Raw genomic sequence first — 20,804 nt, forward strand, 5'->3', positions numbered from 1 at the left:
CTGCAAACAACAGAACTTGCTTCTCCCTCGCATCTGGAGGCCAGAGGTCCCACATCAAGGTGTCAGTAGGGTCTTGAGCCCTTTGCCACCCAGGGTGGGGGCGACTCCTTTGCCCCTTCCAGCTCTAGAAGCCCCAGGCGCTCCCTGCTCAGCGCCTGCTCGGTTCCGCGTCTGTCTTGGTCTTCGTGTGGCTTCTGTGTCTGTTTTCGCACAGCCGTCGTCTTGTATAACTTCTTATCAGTCATTACTGGATTAGGAGTCACCCTACTCCAGCGTGACCTCATCTCACCTGGACTAATCATATCTGCGACAACCTCGTGTCCAATTAAAGTCACCCTCCGGAGTACTGAGGATTATGCCTTGTAACCTATCTCTTTGGGGGAAACAGAATTCAACGCAGGACGCTTCTCTATAGCACTGAAGCAAACCATGGCTTGTGATCAGAGCCTTCATTTCTCGCCTTATTATTCTTACACCCTCTGCGCAGGAAAGGTATCTGGGGATAGGAACGTGGGAGAGGGATGGTGGGCATGTCCACGCAGTTTGCAATACTAAGCAACCACAGCCCTGTGCCATCAGTTCAGGCAGAGGTCGGGTGAGGGAGGGATGATGGAAAGAACGAGAGGGAAAGTGGCTCCGATATCACATAGGTGACATTTTCTTGGCTATGGAGACCAACAGAGCAAACGGCCAGCCCATTGGACAATAAGAAGTATGAATTAATAGAGAAGTGTTGGTTCATAATAAGTACTCTGTAGAGAAGTAATAGCTTCTGAGATTGGGCATGTATAGTGGTTCCTCTACCCTGGACAGAGTGGATGGGCTCAGGGTGGGTCCCTCCAGCAGGTGGGCAGAGTGGACAGGCTCAGGGTGGGTCCCTCCAGCAGGCAGAAACTGCAGTTTCCTCAGGGCATTTAGTAGTCTGACATGTCACAGTTTACAAGTGGAGGATCTCATGACCGTTTGGACAGTTACAGAAGCCCCACTATGTTTTTTTTTATTATTACTATTTTAAAAAAATTTTTTTCCAACGTTTTTATTTATTTTTGGGACAGAGAGAGACAGAGCATGAACGGGGGAGGGGCAGAGAGAGAGGGAGACACAGAATCGGAAACAGGCTCCAGGCTCTGAGCCATCCGCCCAGAGCCTGACGCGGGGCTCGAACTCCCGGACCGCGAGATCGTGACCTGGCTGAAGTCGGACGCTTAACCGATTGCGCCACCCAGGCGCCCCTATTACTATTTTTTTAATATGAAATTTGTACCAATGTGGATGGAACTGGAAAGTGTTATGCTAAGTGAAATAAGTCAGGCAGAGAAAGGCAGATACCATATGTTTTCACTCTTAGGTGGATCCTGAGAAAACAGAAGACCATGGGGGAGGGGAAGGAGAAAAAAAAAAAGTTAGAGAGGGAGGGAGGCAAACCATAGGAGACTTAAAAACTCAGAAGCCCCACTATGACCTCAGCATTACGTTACACTGAGCCCCATATGGATCCCGCTGTCCACACCAACAACGCCCACCCAAGCTTGCACGGCATTTGGGTTGTAGTCCCCCCCCCCCCCCCCCGCCGAGCCACATTCTACTGCAGAACTGTGGGGTCTGCTCCGGGACCCTGGCTGAACTTCCACACCGTAAGTCCGGGAAATTCACAACTGAACTCAACATCACGTACATCCGTGTGTTTTATGCAATGGGGATGAAGTCGGACCCCAGCTGTGACCTGCTCCGCATCCACGGTCCTCTTTTTCATGAGGTTTCTGACCTGCTGCTTCCTCTCCAAGGCTGGTCATGCCTCCTGCTCCATCCGTTAGCTTGCTTCAACTCTTTCAAGATCTTGCCTCAGCGGTGGCTCCACGCACAAATCCAGTCCCTCACTGTCCAGCAAACTGAGTTTGTGTGTGTGTGCGTGTGCAGCTTTCCAGAAATCATTGCCCCTGATAAGCGTGACCCTCTGCGTTAGCAAGGTAAGGCAAATTAAAAACAAAGATGATGTCAACTTGGAGACTCTAGGAAAGTGTGTCACCTTTGCAACCTTTCTCCATGCTGTGGGATTTAGGTAATATCCTGGGCCCAGCCTGGTTCAGAGAGTGGCTTCCCAGGGTTTTATAAAAACCAACATTTCAAGAAATTCTAAAGTTTGTATCTTTCCAATTCAACCTTCTCTCTGGCACAAGAGTTTGAAGACCCCATACTCACAGGCCTGGCGGGGCTGGGGGGAAGCTCACTGAAGAGAGCTTTCTTTCTGAGGTATCCTTTCTACTTGCCAGTAGACTGTCATCTGACCTCTTCACGCGTCCTGTTGAAGTCCAGCGCTTTCTCCACTATAGGCCAGTTACCAGTCACCATCTGAAGGCATCCTTAACAGGGATACTCCAGATTGATTAAAAGAGGAAGACAATGTTCAAAGAGAGCCATAAGCAGATGTCTGGACATCCAAAACCCAACTGACTTGAAGAAATTTCTAGAATCAGATGAGAAAGGAATCAAGGAAGCAAGGGTCCGCCCACCATAATTTATCATGAGATTGAACGGTGCCCTAGCTTCTCTCCTTCACTTTGCAGTCAGACTTCTTGAGGGAGAGGTCTTAGCTCCCACCTCCTCACCCCTGTCCCGCACCCGCCCCCCCCCGCATTGGATGGGAGTCTTGTCTCTGTTCTTGTTAAGCCATCAACACTTGTCACTTCCCCAAAGCCTATAGTTGACATGATCATTCTGCTGCCTTTGGCAGGGAACACTATTCCAACCTATGAAGACTCTGTCTTTGATTCTGGACAATATTAATTTTCCTTTTATCACTCATCCTGCTCCTTCTCAGTTGCTCTCCTAGATGATTGCTCTGTCTGACCCCCTAGAAGTTGCTGTACATCAAGGACCTCTTCTCTCCTCCCCTTGCAGGCAGGGTGTGAAACCTGGCAACCAGAGGGAGGGCCATATGGCCACAGGCAACTTACTCACCTCTTTCAGTCACCACAGACTCCGTGACAAAATGGGTCATTTCAGAACCAACCTCAGTGGGCTACCACGAGGATGACAGAGGCAAAGGCCGAGGACTGCTGAGTGTGTTCCAGAACACGGGGGCAAGCACGTGGGGTGCTCCATGTTGTGTCCAGGGCTTCCTTCTTCACGAACTGCCCTCCCCTTCCACCCCTATCAGCTGTGGGACTCCTACTCATCCTTTATGGGCCCCCTCGGCTGCCGGTCTTCAGAGAGGTGGGATTCGTTCCCCCCCTGCCTCCTTCATGGCACAGTGAAGGGCCCCCCACCCAAATCCCCAATGACACTTTGCCCATCTGTCCAGCATCGTGATGGTTTGTTGTTGCTGAGTCCCATTACTTTATTCCCCTTGCTGGTGTACCCTTCATAGACTGTGAGAATCTGAAGGACCAGAGACTTCATCTTGTCCTATCTTGTTCCCAGCCCAGAGTAACGGGAACCTCACACGCGTTGGCTGGTGTATTAGTTATCTATTGCCGTGTAACAAATTATCCCCAAATTTAGCAGCTTCCCTAATAAAGTGCCGTAGATTGGGTGGCTTAAACAGAGGACATGTACTGTCTCACTGTTCTGGAGGCCAGACATCCAAGGTCAAGGTATAAGCTACTTTGCTTCTTGCTGGGTCCTTGCACTTCCTCTGTGTACACGCTGCTCTTCCCTCTTCTTACGAGGACACTGGGCCTCTCAGCTCAGGTCCTCTCCTTTATGACCCCATTAATCACCTCTCCTTAAAGGCCCCATTTCCCAGTACAGTCTCTTTGGGGTCAGGGCTGCAAACTGTGAATCTGGGGTGGGGAACACAGCTTGGTCTCCAACAGTCTTGAACACCCATGATTCCTGTGCATCAGGACCCTGGACCTAATGGGCCAGTCCTCTGGCTCAGGCTCTCTTAGGCTGCCATCAGGATGTCATCCAGGGACACAGTCACCCCGCACTCCACCACCAAGCTCTCTTCTGAGCTCATTCATACATAAGTATGCTCCCAGGGAGTGGGGTTGAGGGCCTCAGCACCTGTCCTGGGAGCCCCTCTGGCTACATCAGAGCAAGCCCTAGAGGAGAGAGAGAAGAGAGCTGGGCAGCACGCAGCACCACAACCCTGCCACCCGACCTCGAGGCTGGCCTGCTGCACCTCTGCAGCACATGCCCTGCTCACCAGGACGGTGACTGAGTCCAACCACAGTTGGGGTGACAGGGCACTACAGAAGGTCTGAACCCGGACATCACAGGGGCCCATGTGGGGGAGCTGCACCTAGCTGCCCACCCTCCAGCTGAGGGGCCAGGCTGTATCAGGACCCGAGAAGGTAGTGCTGGCAGAAATAATCACAGTTGATGACCGTGATGAGGAAACACCCTAGTCTTCCTCACATCTCCATTTAAAGTGCACAGAGGGGGATGCCTGGGGAGCTCAGTTGGTGAAGCGTCCGACTTTGGCTCAGGTCATGATCCCACGGTTCATGAGTTTGAGCCCCGCATCAGGCTCTGTGCTGACAGCTCAGAGCCTGAAGCTGCTCTGGATTCTGTGTCTCCCTCTCTCTTTTCCCCTCCCCTGCTCACACTCTGTGTCTCTCTCTCTCAAAAATAAATAAAAATTAAAAAATTAAAAAAAATAAAGTGCACAGAGGACTTTCTGAAAGATAAGTTCTAAGAAATTGGACTTTTAAGTGAAACATACAGGCTGGGTCTCAGGAGCCCTGAATAAAGCGAAAGATCATGATAAGGTTTGTACATGTGGGTCTCACACCTGCCCAGGGGGCTCTGTGTGTGGAGATGCAGAGGACCAGAGGTCAGCTTCCCCAGGTGAGGTTAAGGGGACAGACCCACGTGCTTTATGAAGCCTCTATCCACTGGCACACTGTGAACCCAGAACCGTATGTTCTATGGTCAGCTATGATACGTAGTATTTTCAGTTATTAGATATTCGTTACTAAATATTTAATGTTTGCCAAGGTTGTTTCTTCATGCAAACTAATTATGTGCAAGGGCCTTTTATTGCCAAGAACCGTACGCGGGTAAAACTAATTAGCATGGCAATAGCTGCCCCTTATCTAAGTAGGGTTATAAAAGATCAGGATAAATATTTAATTTTAATGCTGTTTTTAAGCTTTCCCTGATCACACAGGAAGCTCTGTGGAGGGGCCTTAGAAGCTCATGCACCGTAAACGAGTGACATAGAACACGTCACTAGGACAAAACCTGAGTTGGTAGAGTTTTCACTGGCACCTGTTAGGGGTCAAATTGTGTCTCCCTCAAAAAAGACATGTTGAGGGGCGCCTGGGTGGCTCATTCGGTGAAGCGTCCCAACTTCGGCTCAGGTCATGATCTCACAATCCATGAGTTTGAGCCCCGCATTGGGCTCTGTGTTGACAGCTCAGAGCCTGGAGCCTGCTTCGGATTCTGTGTCTCCCTCTCTCTCTGCCCCTCCCCCACTTGTGCACACTCTGTCTGTCACTCTCTCTTTCTCAATAAATAAATAAACATTAAAAAAAAAAAAACACATGTTGAAGTCCTCTAAACCACAGAAAGTGATCTTAGTTGAAGGTAATCTAGTTAAGATGCGGTCATTAGGGTGCGCCCTAATCCAACAGGATGGATGTGTGAAAGGGGATGTTGGACCCAGATGCGCCCCCAGGCGATCACCATGGTGGCTGGGTGCGCCACACGTGGGCAGGTGGATGCAAGAAGGTCAGGTTCCCCTCGCAGCCTTGGGAGGAGCCAGGCTTGTCCACACGCTGGCCGCAGACCCCTGTCCTCTAGAACCAACAGAGAATAAACTTCCCTTGTTGTCTGATCTTCCATCAGTGGTTATTTTGCCACAGCAGCCGGGAAACACCAGCTCGGCATCTCTGCTTATGGGCCACTGGCTGGGGATCTGGAATTGAGGGCCAAACTCATGAACCCTTGAGCCCTCTGACCCCTCTCCCCATGTCAGAGGCCTCCCAGACCCCACGTGTCTATCCCGGCATGAGCAATTAAGGAGAGTACATCTCCTCAGATTTGGCCTCCAAATGGGCCCTTTTCATGACCTGTTGGCTGCAGACTTTACCTTCAGCTTCTTAGTTAGATACTGAACATATTAAATAAAATTAGAAGGTCTCGCCTGAGGGGCACCTGGCTGGCTCCGTCGATTAAGCCTTTGACTCTTGACTGCAGCTCAGGTTACGATCTCATCGTTCATGGGTTCAAGCCCCAGGCTGGGCTCCGTGCTGTGACTGTGGAACCTGCTTGGAATTCTCTCTCTGTCTCCCTCTCTGCCTCTCGTCTGCTCATGTTTTTTCTGTCTCTCTCAAAATAAATAAACTTTAAAAAAAGGAGGAGGGGGGGACTCCAGTGAACAGATCTGTAGCAACAGTGGGTCTTTCCAGCTGTGTCCGAGGTGACATAAAGATCAAGGGAAAAAGAAAGCCCTTACAGATGACTCACCTGTCACAAAAAGGCAAGCTGGACTGAAAAAGAAGGAAAGACGAGAAAAGACAATGAAATGTATGCACTGGCTCTAACCACTCACAGGAGGAGGACATATTTTTGGCCACATATCACGCCAGGAATTCAGAGCAGGAGAAAACGACACATTCTAAGTTGAGTGCTTCCGATCTGTTTCCTGTCCTCAATCACTTTACTCCTCAGTGGCCTCAGACACAGAGCAGTTCCCCTGGGACGGAAGAGATGCTGAGATGCCCTCTGGAGGAGCTGACCTGCGTCCGCTGAAGGGAGTGCCATCCTGGTCCTGATGTGACGTTTGGGACAGGCCCCGTGACACAAGTTCCCACTGAAGAATGACCTCGACTCTTTATCCACCTTGGTTGAATTCATCTGATAATGTCCCGGGTTTCCACCCCCTTGGGCTGTTCTAAGCTTTGCTGTGAGATGTTAACATTCCACCATTAAATCAACCCCGGTGCATGTTAATATCACTGCCAGGAAAGGAAAGCCCTCCCTCCAGTGTGTGTGCATCTGTGTACATCTTTCGCGTACGTCATCCCATATCCAAAACCTCTACGGCCGATGTGTCACCACAAGAGGCAGGCTAATTTGTTAAAGACCCCTAATGTGGTAACAAGGCACCAGAATGCTAACTGACGGTGGATACCCGCCCCCAGTGACGTTACAAAGTGCCACAGGCAGGCGGAGGAAAGGTGGTCCAGCGCAGACACCTGCTGTTCCTGTCTTTGTTCTAATTCCTCTGGTGCCTGGGTTCTGAACAGCCTTGGCCCTGGTGCATTATGTTTCCCTCTGCACCCGGGCAGCGAGGGGGGTAAGAAGTGCAGAAAATGCTCACATCTGCCAGTGGCAGCAAGAGGCAGTGGCAAAAATAGAAAAATCCATTTGAAGCATGTGGATCCCCAGTCCGACAGCCCCCGAACTGAAGTCGGCTGAAGGGAGGGGACAGGCAGATCCCCCATGAGGGGGACCTGAGCGGTGCCACCTCAGCCAGGACGGGGGAGCCCATCTCTTCCAGGCACCCGAACCCAGGACAAGAGTTGCTGAAGCACAGGACATGCCAGCCTGAAAAAGGTCTCTCCGGGGCTCCCTGCTCCTCTCCAAACACGGAGGGAGAAGCTCGTGCTTTTTCTTGCTCCTTCGGTCCCCAGCTGGCACTTGAACCGCACTTGGTTTTGCTTATTCGACTCCTGGCTGAAATGACACATCAGCGTGCAAGCCTGAGGCTGGCTCAGGACCCCCTCTGTCACCTCCTTAATGAGGAGCCCCTTGTCCAAGAAGAAAAAAGCAAACCCAGTGCAGTGCACAGACACGAGCCAATGCAGTGGTCCCACAGGGAGACCCTCGAGGGGAGGACGGTGTCCCCCTGCCCTCCCTGTCCCTGCCCCTGGACAGCGGCCTCTCCCAGTTCCTGGGGCTGCTGTTGTAAACCTCCACCTTTTCCTCCGCGTCCTCACCCACCATTTCCTAACCTAGCCTCCCCAGCTAGACCCCCTCCTACAGTCAATTTCCCCGCTCACGACAGTCTACCCCATTTCTCCGTGTTCTCTCCATCTCTTACACCGGGGATGGAGGAGGAAACGCACATATGTGGAGCACCTAGCAGGTGCCACGTGCACCGTTTCCAGCCCTCCATGAGATGGACCCCATGACACCGATGTCCTATTCCCGTGTCATCCAGCTGTGTCTCCCACAGGCAGGGATACGCCTGCAGTGGCTTTTCTTTCTTTCTCCAGGGTGGCAGGTGGACACATAGTCTCAACACGAGCACGTCCTGTTCTTCCCCATTCCATGCTCTCAAGAGTCAAGGCACCTGGGACGAGGCATGCCACCATCTTCCCAGCATCTGTCCTTAGCATCTGTTCACAAAAGCCCAAGAACTGGCCTGGGAAACGGGGCCTTTGCTAGAAAGGCGGGGGTGGGGTGGGGAGAAGAGACAGAAAGGGCCATCGGGAAAGCTATCCTCTGCCCTGTGCTAGGGACTTTACACATCCCCATTTTAGAGAAAGGAAGTTCCTCAAGCTCCATATCCAGGAGAGGCTGATTTGTCTGACTCTACAGTCCTCTGAGGGCAGCGGTTAAATCACTTCATCTGGGAAATTCCTTTGCAAAGCAAATAAAGGCAGGGCTGTCCCCTTGGCGGGTAGCAGCCTGAAAAACCTCTCTGTTTTCCTTCCCAGGACACCTGTGCCCACCTACTCTCTAGAAAATTCCCTTCACTGGGCAGGAGGAATTCGAATCAAGTACTTCTCAACCCCTGGGCTGGATATCAGTGGAGGGCAGGGCATAGAACTGTATAAATCACAGATGTGGCTAGGGGTAAGGTACTTATACGTTTATACTCCTATTTTATTAAGAAAAATATTTTAGGGGCGCCTGGGTGGCTCAGTCGGTTAAGCGTCCGACTTCAGCTCAGGTCACGATCTTGCGGTCCGCGAGTTCGAGCCCCGCGTCGGGCTCTGGGCTGATGGCTCGGAGCCTGGAGCCTGCTTCCGATTCTGTGTTTCCCTCTCTCTCTGCCCCTCCCCCGTTCATGCTGTGTCTCTTTCTGTCTCAAAAATAAAATAAAACGTTAAAAAAATTTAAAAAAAAGAAAAATATTTTAGACACAGTGGTTTATTGGGCCAGTTGCGTGCAGGGCCATATCGAACTGCTCTGCACGTAAAACCATCCCAGCGTTCCAGCCTAACGGGAAAAGTGTCTGCTTTGATACAAGTTTCACATCTTTAAGCAAATATTTTATGTGTTTTGATCATGTTCTCTGGAAGGTATCGAGTTTTACACTTAGTATTGCATTTCGAGCATTTACCATATAATTTCAATATTATTCTGCCTATAGTTACATCTTATTGTAAGGTGCGCATAATCATTGAGCAGACAGCACGGTATTCTGCCGAAGAGCTAAATAATTGTGGTTTTAACTGTTCCTCTACTTTTTTCCCTTTCCATCTTATAAATCACTCCATTAAACATAACTTCTTCATCAAGCTTTATTTTCCTAGTTAGATGTACTGCCTTAGGATGCATTCCCAGAGAAGTATGCACTGGACCAAAGGCTATCTTTACTTAATCACTACCTAGAAGGCTGTAGCCGGCATACTCCCACCCGAGGGTGAGAAGTCTGTTTTAACAGAACTATCATCGGTACCTATTACCATTTGGAATATTTTTGCCATTTGATCAGTGAGAGAAAAAAAAAAGTTGCTTGCTGTTTGTTTTCATTTACTCAATGCAGGAACCTGAGTATCTTCTGAGATGTTTGCTCACTGGTGGTATTTTCACTTTGTGTCTAACAAGGAGGAACTGAAACGTGAAACGTCTGAAAAATCTGGGTGAAAAGCTTTCATTTTGTGATGAGTTTCCATATCTACCACTGCCTCATCTATGGTCAACCACCCCCACTCCGCAGAGTCCCCAGGATGACGTGTGCCCCCAGCCCTGGGTTCCCACACACATGTGTCCCCACTGTGGCCCCTGTCTCTGAACATCAGGGTCGTGGCTCCCACCAGCACAGCGATACCATTGTCCTGGTGTCTTGGCATGGGAAGCTGGACAGACAAAACCTGTAAGGGACCCTCTTTGAGCAGAAACACTCCCTCTGAGGTCAAGGGTGTCGAGACTCCACCATGTTGCATGTTGCAAACATGGAACACAGGGGCTCAGCGGGGAGGGTGGGAAGCCGGTCACTCATACTTCTGACACCTGGTTCCCAGGGAGCATGGCCGCTTCTCTGAACTTTCTTCCCTTCTCCCTTCATCTGCCATGGAGGCTCCAACATTTCGAGCTCAACTTGGTGCGAGCCACGACTTTCTCCAAGTATCCGAGAGTCCTCACGACCTTCCCACCGTCTCCCACAGTCCTAAGGTGCCAAGTCTTATATCCCCGAGTTTCCTATCTGCACATTCCTTCCCTTCTCCCATGCGGTGTTCTTCCCCACTGTGATTAATGCCCTTGGAATTCATCCCCACACAGTCTCCTGGCTTCCGGAAATATCTGCGAGATCCCATGTGAAGTGCATTTCCTCCCTGGGCAGGTGCTACCCTTCCCCAGTGGGGCGATGTTCTGATGTGGAGGATGGGTGGGGACAGGTGGAGGTGTGACTGCAAGGCAGAGAACATCACGTGATCTTCAAGCAAGGCGACAGTGCCGGCCTTTAACAGGGACACGTAGTCCCCCTCGGCAGGTGCAGAGGGCTGACGGCTGTCCGTTTGTCCAGGGATTCAGGATTCAAGTTCATTGACCCAGTTTTCAGGGTCAGTTTCTATTTCGAAATCAGAGTCTTGAGGACAGCGTAGCAAATTTACTGGGGTTGCGAACAGTCCCCTCTGGGACCCGCCACTCTAGGAACAATGGAGTGCTATCTGACTCTGGATTCTCAGCTTCTTCTGCCCTCCAGCTGAAGACCAGGGTGATCTCTTTATATTTTGCCAGAAGCTGTCTTAGTCAGCTCAGTGTGCTGTAATGATAGGTAGATGGTGGGTAGGGAAGGGCTCACACAACAGACACTTCTTTCTCACAGCTCTGGAGGCTGGAAAGCCCAACATCAAATAACGGCAGACTCAGTTCCTGGTGAGAGCCCCCTTCCCGGCTTGCAGGGGCCACCTTCTCCCTGTGTCCCCATGTGGTGTCTCTTCCTGCTCTTACAAGGGTGCTACATCCATGGTGGCTCCACACTCTGGGCTTTGTCCAAACCTAATCACCTCCTAATGTCCCCAGTTTTTAAAAAAATTGTTTTTAAATGTTTACTTATTTTTGAAAGAGAGAGAGAGAGAGACAGAGTGTGAGTGGGGGAGGGGCAGAGAGAGAGGGAGACACAGAATCCGAAGCAGGCTCCAGGTCCTGAGCTGTCAGCACAGAGCCTGACACAGGGCTGGAACTCAGGAATCATGAGATCATGACCTGAGCCAAAGTCGGATGCTTCACCGACTGAGCCACCCAGGCGCCTCTCCCAATGTCCCCACTTTTTAATACTGGGAGTGAGGGTTTCAACTAGTGAACCTGGGGGGACACAAACATTCGGCCCATAGCATTCTGACTCCCATGCTTGTCTTAAACTCACCACTCTTGCCTACGTTGATTTTCTCTGAAGCAGGTTGTCTCCAGTTGGGCGCCATTGAGACCTGATCACTCTTTGTCTGGGGGGGACCGCCTTGTGTACCGTAGGGGGTGAGCAGCCTTTTTGGACTTTGCCAACCAAATGTCAGTCAGAACAACTCTTCCCCCCCCCTCAGCTGTGACATCTCTTCACCACAAATCCCCTGGGGAGCAAACTGTCCCCTTGATGGGATCCATTGCTTTGACATAGCAAGAACCCTCGCAAGAAACACTGCATTCCATCATCCTTATGATTACTACTCCCTGGAGCCTGTGAAACACCCAAGACAACACATCAGCCTGAGTCCCTTTCCACCCCCACCCCAGCGTGGATCTCCTGGAATGGATGTTTTGCACACCCCTGTGCACTGGAGGCTGTCTGGGCTCTGAGCACCACAAGTGACGACTTTGGTGGCGGCTCAAATGGGGCAAGTCCCCAGAGGCCGACGCGGAGGCACACAGAAAGTGCGTTGGGACTGGTGGCTGGGACAGGCGGCCGCGGGGGTCAGGAAGCAGTACTGTGCAGGAACAGAATGGCAGTTCAGGCATGACAGACGCCTCCCAGAGCTCACAGGGGCTTGTGGCTCTGGGATGGTCCCTGATGGTGCTGGGAGTCGTGGCAAAGGGGCTGAGTTTTTCTCTGTCACTGGAAAGACAGAGGTGCAACGGAGTGAGAGTTGTGTGCCCTCCTCATACATGTGCTGCAATCCCAGCCCTCAGTGTGATGATGTCAGGACGTGGGGCCTTGGGGAGGCAATTAGGTCACAAAGGTCTCGTGAGTGGGCTCGACGCTCTTGTAAAAGGGACCCCAGAGAGCTCACTTACCCTCTTTCCTCCACATGAGGACACAGGGGGAAGCTGGCCAGAGCCCCTCCATGCCAGTACCCTGATCGCGGACTAGCTTCTGGTCTCCAGGAGTATGAGAAGTAAGCCTTGGCTCTTTAAGCCCCCGTTCTATGGTGTTTTTGTTACAGCAGCCAAAACGGGCTAAGACAGAGGCGGCCCCAGAAGGCCTAGCCCTGGCTGGAGTAGCTCACTCTGGCTCAGGCGGTTCCCTAGGGGGGATCAGGCCACAGGGGCATGTGCGCCCCTCCTGCAGCGCTCTTTGGGCAGCTCCCCGCGACATTGGGGACCCAGACACCTAACCATGTGAAGCCTGTTACCCTAAACCCGCCTCTGTGCAGATGACCCCCGGGGCCAACTTCCTCTTGGCAGGCGGGCCGTGCTCCCTGCCCTGGGCTCCGGGCCACCGGGAGGACCCCCGCCCTTGTCCAACGCAGTTTATGTTTGCTTCATCAACAAGTGAATGAACCAATTAACAGCAGAGTGGTTGTATTTTTTCCTTTTTCCAAGCAAAATAAAACAACTCCTTACATATTTACCAAGGCTAATTATGAGAGATGAAAAACATGTTTTCTCCTTTTGTGAAGCCTCTCCCGAGCTTAGAGGCCCGCCTGGCATCTTTCCGCTCTAGACAGCGCTGTCTCCCTCTGCGCCTCTGCTAATTCCTGCAGGGAGAGCGGCCACGTGGGAGGGGGGCCGCCGCGCGGCTCTGTGTCTTTCAGTGGTGTCTTGGGACAGATTCCTTTGGCTCCATCTGCCAGATGCAATTGTGAATTGGACTTAAAGGTACAGCCTGAACACATTATCTAATTAATTAGCATCTAAAGGCTCTCTGAAGAAGAAATCGCTGGGCAGGCGGTGTGATACGAGAACATGCAAACGATTAAACGCCAGATTTGGGGAATGTGAGATATTTTAATGGGCGCCCAAATTTATGTGCTCGCTGGAGCCCTAAGGATTCGGGACACCATTAACAGGTGCTGGAAGGAAGCCCATTTTCCAGCTCAGGTTGGAAAACACGAACGACTCAAAGTCAAAGTCAGTCCTTAAGAATGTATTTTTATTGCTTACTAAATACACTGTTGGCCTGTTTTCTCTTACCAAAACTATGTCTTGTAGGAAAATGGAAACACGATGATAATAGCCGTCTGTGCTCCGTGATGATACCAGGGAAGATGGCGCTAAACGCCATTAACACGGCACACGGTGTATCCTTCTCTGGCTCGCGATGTTTCCTGCGGAGTTTTGGCCTTCTGAATTTGTCCTCACCAAAACAAGTCAGCAGTGGAGGCAGGTAATGAGAAGATACATACTAGGAACATAATCTGAGTGACCGAAGAGTTTCCAGTTGCATCAGAAAAGCAGGCCTATTTTTGGCTCTGGGGCTCAGCTCCCCGTCCCCTTCCCCGCCCCAGGAGCCCACTGTCATCTCTACCCGAATCTAGACACATTGTGACCATAGCTTTTTGGCTCAGTGTGTAGAGTGGAGCCAGCGGTGACCCGGGACTTAGAAATGTTCTCTCCGCCGTTCCTGCCCTGGGATGACCTCAGTGACACCATGTGATCTCCAGCTGTTAAAATGCATATGACAAGTGCATACACTTCCTCACTGCCCAGAAATATGGCCCTAAGACCCCTTCCCACCACCTGCGGACGTACGTGTAGAATGTGGCATCAGAGGGACCGTGACAGGCTCTTATGCCGACCTGCTCCTGCTGCGTGCACCTATGAGTGCCACATGGTCTGCTAGGAAGTCCCCCGGTGAGGACAGGACAGTCAGGGAAGCGTTTCTGTAGGGTGTATAACCAAGTTCACCCAGGTGCCAAGGGGAAAGTGGGCCAATTATCCTGCGAAGGCAAAGAGGAAACAAAGTCTCTCCTGTTCTTTCCGAGTAGAGCACCTCGATTCTCTGCTCGGTGCCCAGGTACCTGCTGAGAGCAGAGCCCCACCCGCCACCCCTTCTCCGCGACATCAGAGAGTCCTGCTCACCTGTTCACCTGGGAAAGCGGTTCAGCAACGCTTCGGAAGTGCTCGCAGAGGGGTACCTGGGGGGCTTGGTCGGTGAGGCATCCGACTTCGGCTCAGGTCACTATCTCGCGGTCTGTGAGTTTGAGTCCCACGTCGGGCTCTGTGCTGCCAGCTCGGGGCCTGGAGCCTGCTTCCGATTCTGTGTCTCCCTCTCTCTCTCTGCCCCTCCTCCGCTCATGTTCTGTCTCTCTCAAAAATAAATAAACATTAAAAACAAAAGAAAGTGTGCACAGAGGGCCTGGGGTGCTGGCAAGCTTCTTCACCAGCACGGAGACCACGCAGGCTGTCCCCTCTTCTCTATAGTCAGGAGAGGTCGGGAGGGGGATTGCTGTCATCAGCTCACCTACAGACGACACTGACACCAACCAGCAGTGTGATTTGGACCAAAATGATAATAATGTTTCTCGGAAGAAGGTTGCCAAATACAGGAATCTCAATCTGTTGCTAACGCAGCCTTTTTGCACCACGTTGACCAAGAAGACCCTCAGACGGAGTGAAAAAGTCGGTTGTTCGCCATGGTTGAAAAAGCCTGGGGAGGCAACAATGTGTCATTGATCCGGGACAGTGATACCGATCTGGGCACATCTGTCTCTGTCTCCAGCTGAAAATGACACCACTGTGACTTCCTGTCACTAAAGCCCAACAGACTCTGCTTGGGGGGGGGGGGGGCGAGGAGGGGAGGCAGACCCACGGGCCCAGCTCCACTCCAAGCCGCACTTCGGGGGCCAGGCATCACTTGCCTTTTGGAGGAGGCACCTGTGGCTCTGGGCACAACACTGCCAATTCCCTGCACACCTTCCTTCCGGGGTAACTCGCCTTCATTTCCATTGGCTGCTATAACATCAATAGAACATTAAAAAAAGAAAAAAAGTAAAAATCGTACAAAATAAGCAATCAGAAATAAAACAACCTTCAAGGAGAGTGGACCTTCTCAAGCTTTGCTCCTCAGGGTAAATGCTGTGATTTATACCTGTTGTTTTATCCGCGGTCCGCAGCACTGTGCTCGTGCAGAATACATTATAGCTGGAAGAAACATAAAATACTGTCGGCTCTGTTAATGCCCGTGCCCTGGCGGGAGAAAGTAAGACTGTGCAGGACACCCGGAATTTTGCAAACCCCCATCTGGTCCTGGGCAGATACAGTTCTGACCTCAATGTTTTATTTGATTGTCCCTGAACAGCCATGCCGCTGTTAATTGTTACTTTCACCCAGGGCTTTCAAAATATTTTGCAAATGTTAAATGAGTATCTCCGGTTGAATTAGAATGTTAAATGTTTAATGCTTAAGGTTGAGAATGTAATTATTTTAAGAGACATCAACTTGATATATGCTTTATTTTCTATTTTTTTTAATGTTTATTAATTTATTTTTGAGAGAGAGAGAGAGATGGAGAGCAGGAGAGGAGGAGGAGGAGGAGGAGAGAGAGAGAGAGAGAGAATCCCAAGCAGGCTCAGCACTGTCAGCACAGAGCATGACATGGGGCTCGAACCCACCAACCGCGAGACCATGACCTGAGCCAAAACTGAGAGTCAGACTCTTCACCTACTGAGCCCCCCAGGTGCCCTTATTTTCTCTATATTTTAATATGCACGATATGTGTATTTCTTTTTAGGCGAACCACAACTGGACTTACACTGTGGCAATAATAGGAAAGTAAGAGAGGCAAGAGGAAAAGACAAATAGCACCTACAGTAATGTTCACTGTTGTGGGTTGAGTTGTGTTCCCAGAATGACATGTTCAAGCCCCAAGCAAGCCCCTGTGCATGTAACCTTGCTCAGACAGGGTCTTTGCAGATGTAATGCAGTTAAGATGCGATGTTAGGGTATACCCTAACCCACTGATCCGTGTCCTTATAAGAAGAGAGAAAAAAACAAAGACACACACATGTAATGATGGAGACAGAGACCAGAGTCATGGCTCTACCAGACAAAGACTGCTAGCAACACTGGGGACTGAGAAACCCAGAACAGATTCTCCCTTAGAGAGTTCAGGGACATGGCCGTGTAGACACCTGGCTTTCAGACTCCTGGCCTCCACAACGGTGAAAGAATACACCTCTTTGTTTTAAGTGACCCAGTTTGTAGTAATCTGTAACAGCAGCCATAGGAAGTTGACCTGGGCACCAAGGAATTAGTGCAAAGAGAGGCCGCGTCAGCCAGACCCCGCTGTGTCGTTAAGCTGGAAGCTCAAACAATTCTGCAGAGAAGCAAACGGTTTGACCAACCTTCCGAGAGAAAGTGATTTCTACTTTGGTGTGAGTTACTATAAAAGCAGAACCTGAGTTGCAGATTTGCATGAGTCGTTAACATGAGAGGCAGTCCATAGCAGGGGTGTGGACACAGGAAAGGTGGGGTGGTCAATAGTTCAGGAGAGTGTTGGGGGCAATGGGGCACCTTCCTGCTGGGAGGCCACCCAGAGTCATCCAAAAGAGGGGGATTCAGTCACTCGGCCTCACTTCTGGTCTGCCCTCTGTGGGACAGAGACTATCCTCAGGCAGAATGTCCAGAACACCTAAAACATGGCGGAACATGGCACGTGGGGTAGCTGAGGGCATAAGCGTGGAGGTGTTGACAGCATCCGCCACGTCCCTTCCCGTCAGTGAGTCCACGTGTAACAGCACACAAGCACAACATCATCCTTAGTGAATTTGAGGGTGGTGTGGAGGGTCATAACCTGGGGAAATATTTTTAATTCCAAGAGGTTTTCTAAGAAGAGACAGTAAGGTAAAGGAGGCTGGGAATATTCAGAAGTGTCAATATTCGTATTGGCAAAAGAATATCTTAGAATATAGATATCTTAGAATGTAGATAATTTACGTGCTTCTTTCAGAAGTCCAGTCAATCCTCGTTATGTATAGATCCTGTATTGGCACACCCATCTGTTCATTAACATTTATTTGTAAGCCCCCACCCCTCCAAAACAAGACTCAAGACGGTTTTTCCTCTCACTCACGCACATGCACAGAGTGCCCCCAAATTTGTGTGGCCTGTCATGCATGTTCCCAGCTGAGGTGGAAACAGGCCACACCCTGCCTCTGCGTCTCAGTTCCCGGGCTGGGACAACGGTCATCTTTGTGGTATTTAGCGTCACGCCTTCCACATTTTGTGCTTCCTATTGGTAATTTCACTGTTCAAAATAGCCCCCACGTGTAGTCCTGCAGAGTTTCCAGTTGTTCCTAAATGCAAGAAGGCTGGGAGGAGACTTACAGGGAAAATGCACGTTAGATAATGTTTGCTCATGCCAGATGTCTTCAAAGAGAAACACATATAGGACAAAAGTATGGACTGATTGATTGGTGAAAGTGTTGTAACCAGAGCTTGGAGGAACACGACCCAGTATTTCCCCTAGGAACAATGGCTCAGCCTTTGCTCATCCTGTGTTCATGGTGGCTTTATGGAATTTAATCCCTGCTAATAATGAGAATTAGCTGTACTATAAGAAGTTTTCAGCAAAACATTTTAGTAACTGCCTCGGTCCAAAATACAACTACGATCAACTTCTCGGTAGAAACAATACTACCCAAAATATCATTACTCCACTTTCATGTTTGCTCTACCATTGACTTGAGGTGCAGCAAAGGGGAGGATAATTTTTTCCCACATTGCTCAACCTACACTTCATGTTAATGAGGCCCTTGGGATTGAAAATAAACAAATGCGGGTGGCTCAGTCAGTTAAGCATTTGACTTCAGCTCAGGTCATGATCTCGTGGTTCGTGAGTTCAAGCCCTGCACTGGGCTCTGTGCTGACAGCTTGGAGCCTGGAGCCTGCTTCCCATTCACTGTTTCCCTCTCTCTCTCTGCCCCTCCCCTGCTGGTGCTCTGTCTCTCTCTCTCAAAAATCAATAAACATTAAAAAATTTGAAAATAAGCAAATGCGTGCATATGTTAATAATGTTAATCCCCTTTGGTTTTGAGCCCAAGGAAAAAGAGGTTAAAGCCAAGTCCTATGTTAATGTCTTCCAATGAAGAAAACCGGAAACACAACCCAAGAGCACTTGACCAAGGAGTTGTTTCTGGAGATTATTACTTACGAAAGCTCAACAGGTAAACAGAGGCAGAGTACTTCAGAAGGAAGTTACTGCAGCAAAGTTAGGAACAAAAGAAGGATTATGGACTTTTAAGACCAAGGCTGTATTTAAGTACAGATTTCGAATCTCTTATTTTAACTTGAGTGCCCCTCAAGGCAAAGTAATGATGTTTACTGTTGTTAACTGCTGGTTTTAGCAATTCTTTAGGGAATGGAGGGAAATCTGTCAGTGCCCAGCTAGTGGGAGGTTCCTGTGTCCCACTGTCCCACTTGTGTTTACCCAACTCAAACTCCGGCCACAAGCTCTTCAGATCTCATCCAGTCAGAGAAATTAAGAGCAGAGACTTTCTCTATTATTTCGGTGCCCCAGGTTGAGCGAAACAGAGTATTATTGTTTCAGAGAGTGACTTCTCTTATGGACTTACCCAAGGAGAATATTCGTATTGTTTAGAAGGTCTGGGGATGCATAAGAATTTTGAGATTTCTGAGTTTCAGCCTCTGGCAGCCGGTTTTGTTTTTGTTCTTGTTTTCGTTGTTGTTGTTTCTAAAATATTCCTAAACACTTCCTCTCCAGAAGGCACGGCACGCTTGTGTGGGATCCCAGATTGCTCGGGTGGCTGCGGTAGGAGGTACCGTGGGCTTTCAAGGTAGTCCCCGGAGGAGGAGGCTGACACTGGCCACATACTGTCCTGGCTTCTGTGCCCAGATGCCCCCAACACCTGGCCTGGCTGCCCTCCTGGCTCCCGGCAGGCCCTTTCCTCCCTGTGAGCCATACTCACTCCGACACGCTCTTGCGTTTTCCGGGTCAGGGCGACGCTCAGGCAAACGGGCTGTGTGGGAGTTGAAAGCGTTCCCGATGCTGCACAGGAAAGTTGTGGGCGCCACCACGGCCTGCAGACCAGAGCCATGAAAACGGAAATCTCTTAGTGCTTCTGCGGGAAAAGGCTACACAAACGCAGTTGCGGCAAAAGCTGCCATGCGTGGAGATCTGATTAAACGTCCATTAGAAAAGAGAAATTCAAGAAAACCTGGCCAGAGAGAAAAGCTGGAAAACATATTAATGCGTGGCCTGGACTCGGCCTCAGCACGGCTCGTAGGGTCTCAAGGATTTCACGGGATTGCGCTGTAACGGATTTAATGCACAGCCTCCTCCCTCCCTCTTTTCTCCCTCCTTCCCTCCCTCTCTCCTCTCCTCTGTCTCTGTGTCTCCCTCTTGGACAATCTCAGACATAACGCTGTGCCGGTACAGATGGAAAGTCAGCTCAGGGAAGACACCAGGAGAGTAGAAAGCCAACGTGGGTGGAACTGTGGACAACCTGACAGCACCTTGAGGGAGACCTCAGAGGCCGGGGAGCTTCTGTGAATGGGGGACATCTTGGTGATCTTCGACAAACAGAGCAGGAGAAAAGAACGCAGATCCCAGAAGTGATTAAGTGGCGTTTCAATAACCACGTGAAACGGAAGTTCCCTTTGAGGCCAACTACAGACTGGTGAATTTGAAGTAGATCCCTGCGAAGAGTCTAGAACAGGTTGCTAAGATAACAGTCTGAAGAGGAAACCATGGTAACTAGGACCCAGGAAGGGGGGAGAGGATCGTTTCTTTCCTTGACAGGATTCCTAGACTCAGACTTCACGCCAATGTTTTAATGGGCAATTATGTGGACTTCCGTCACAGGATATTACGTCCTTCCAGAGGAGACGAAAGTTCGAGATACGGCATTCGGACAAGCATCTTATCCAGCCAATGTGTTTTGTAAACACCTGCCTTGTTGCTTGGCAGCCTGGGCTACGCAGATGGGAAGACCTGGCCCCCACGCCGTGTTGGTGACGCTTCGGCTCAGAGAAGAGAATCGGGGACAAGGTAACAGCCACACGCGGAGCCCCCTGACCGATGCATCGGTGTCATTACGGAGAGAAGCGTGCAGTCTTCCGTTTGTGCTCTTGGGTGTTTTTCTCAGTGACTCAGTGCCGAGGTGGGAGACGTTTCCTCACACCCGTGAGTCCCAGAGGCACAAGGGACCCGGGGACGGCAAATACAATGGACGGCAGGGTCCGAATCCAAAACTCCTCTCAATGCCCTGCAGGCAAAAGCTGCAGTTTAGGGAGAGCGGGTGTGACGTCCCAGTCCTGAGCAGGGACGGTGCTCCTACCGGGTGGGGACCAGGGGGCATCAGGCTCCAGCGCGGGGCTGTGTGAGGCTCCCAGACCCTGCCTCTGAGAAGGGGTGGGAGGTGGGGGAGTGACTGGCACAGGGAAGGGAAGGGAAACTTCAGGGAGAGACAGGTGCTCCGGGAAGATAGGAAGTTAGGCCAGACAAACTCTGCGGCTCCGAGGGCGAAAATTTAGACAGCTGGGTGGACGCTCCCAGCACTGAG

At 50.5% G+C, this 20,804-nt stretch overlaps 2 long non-coding RNA genes across 2 annotated transcripts; both read right to left on the reverse strand.

Moving 5' to 3' along the window:
- Positions 1-13,414: 13,414 nt before the first annotated feature.
- Positions 13,415-14,926, reverse strand: LOC109492647. Its single transcript, XR_006596731.1, has 3 exons — positions 14,362-14,926; positions 14,032-14,219; positions 13,415-13,943 (listed from the first exon to the last, which is right to left on the reverse strand). It is a non-coding gene; the product is annotated as an uncharacterized LOC109492647 (long non-coding RNA).
- Positions 14,927-15,138: 212 nt separating this feature from the next.
- On the reverse strand, positions 15,139-20,488 carry LOC123384931. Its single transcript, XR_006596736.1, has 3 exons — positions 19,756-20,488; positions 18,855-19,320; positions 15,139-15,234 (listed from the first exon to the last, which is right to left on the reverse strand). It is a non-coding gene; the product is annotated as an uncharacterized LOC123384931 (long non-coding RNA).
- Positions 20,489-20,804: the final 316 nt, after the last annotated feature.

Source organism: Felis catus, chromosome A1, assembly GCF_018350175.1.
Source record: "Felis catus isolate Fca126 chromosome A1, F.catus_Fca126_mat1.0, whole genome shotgun sequence".
Lineage (NCBI taxonomy): Eukaryota > Metazoa > Chordata > Mammalia > Carnivora > Felidae > Felis > Felis catus.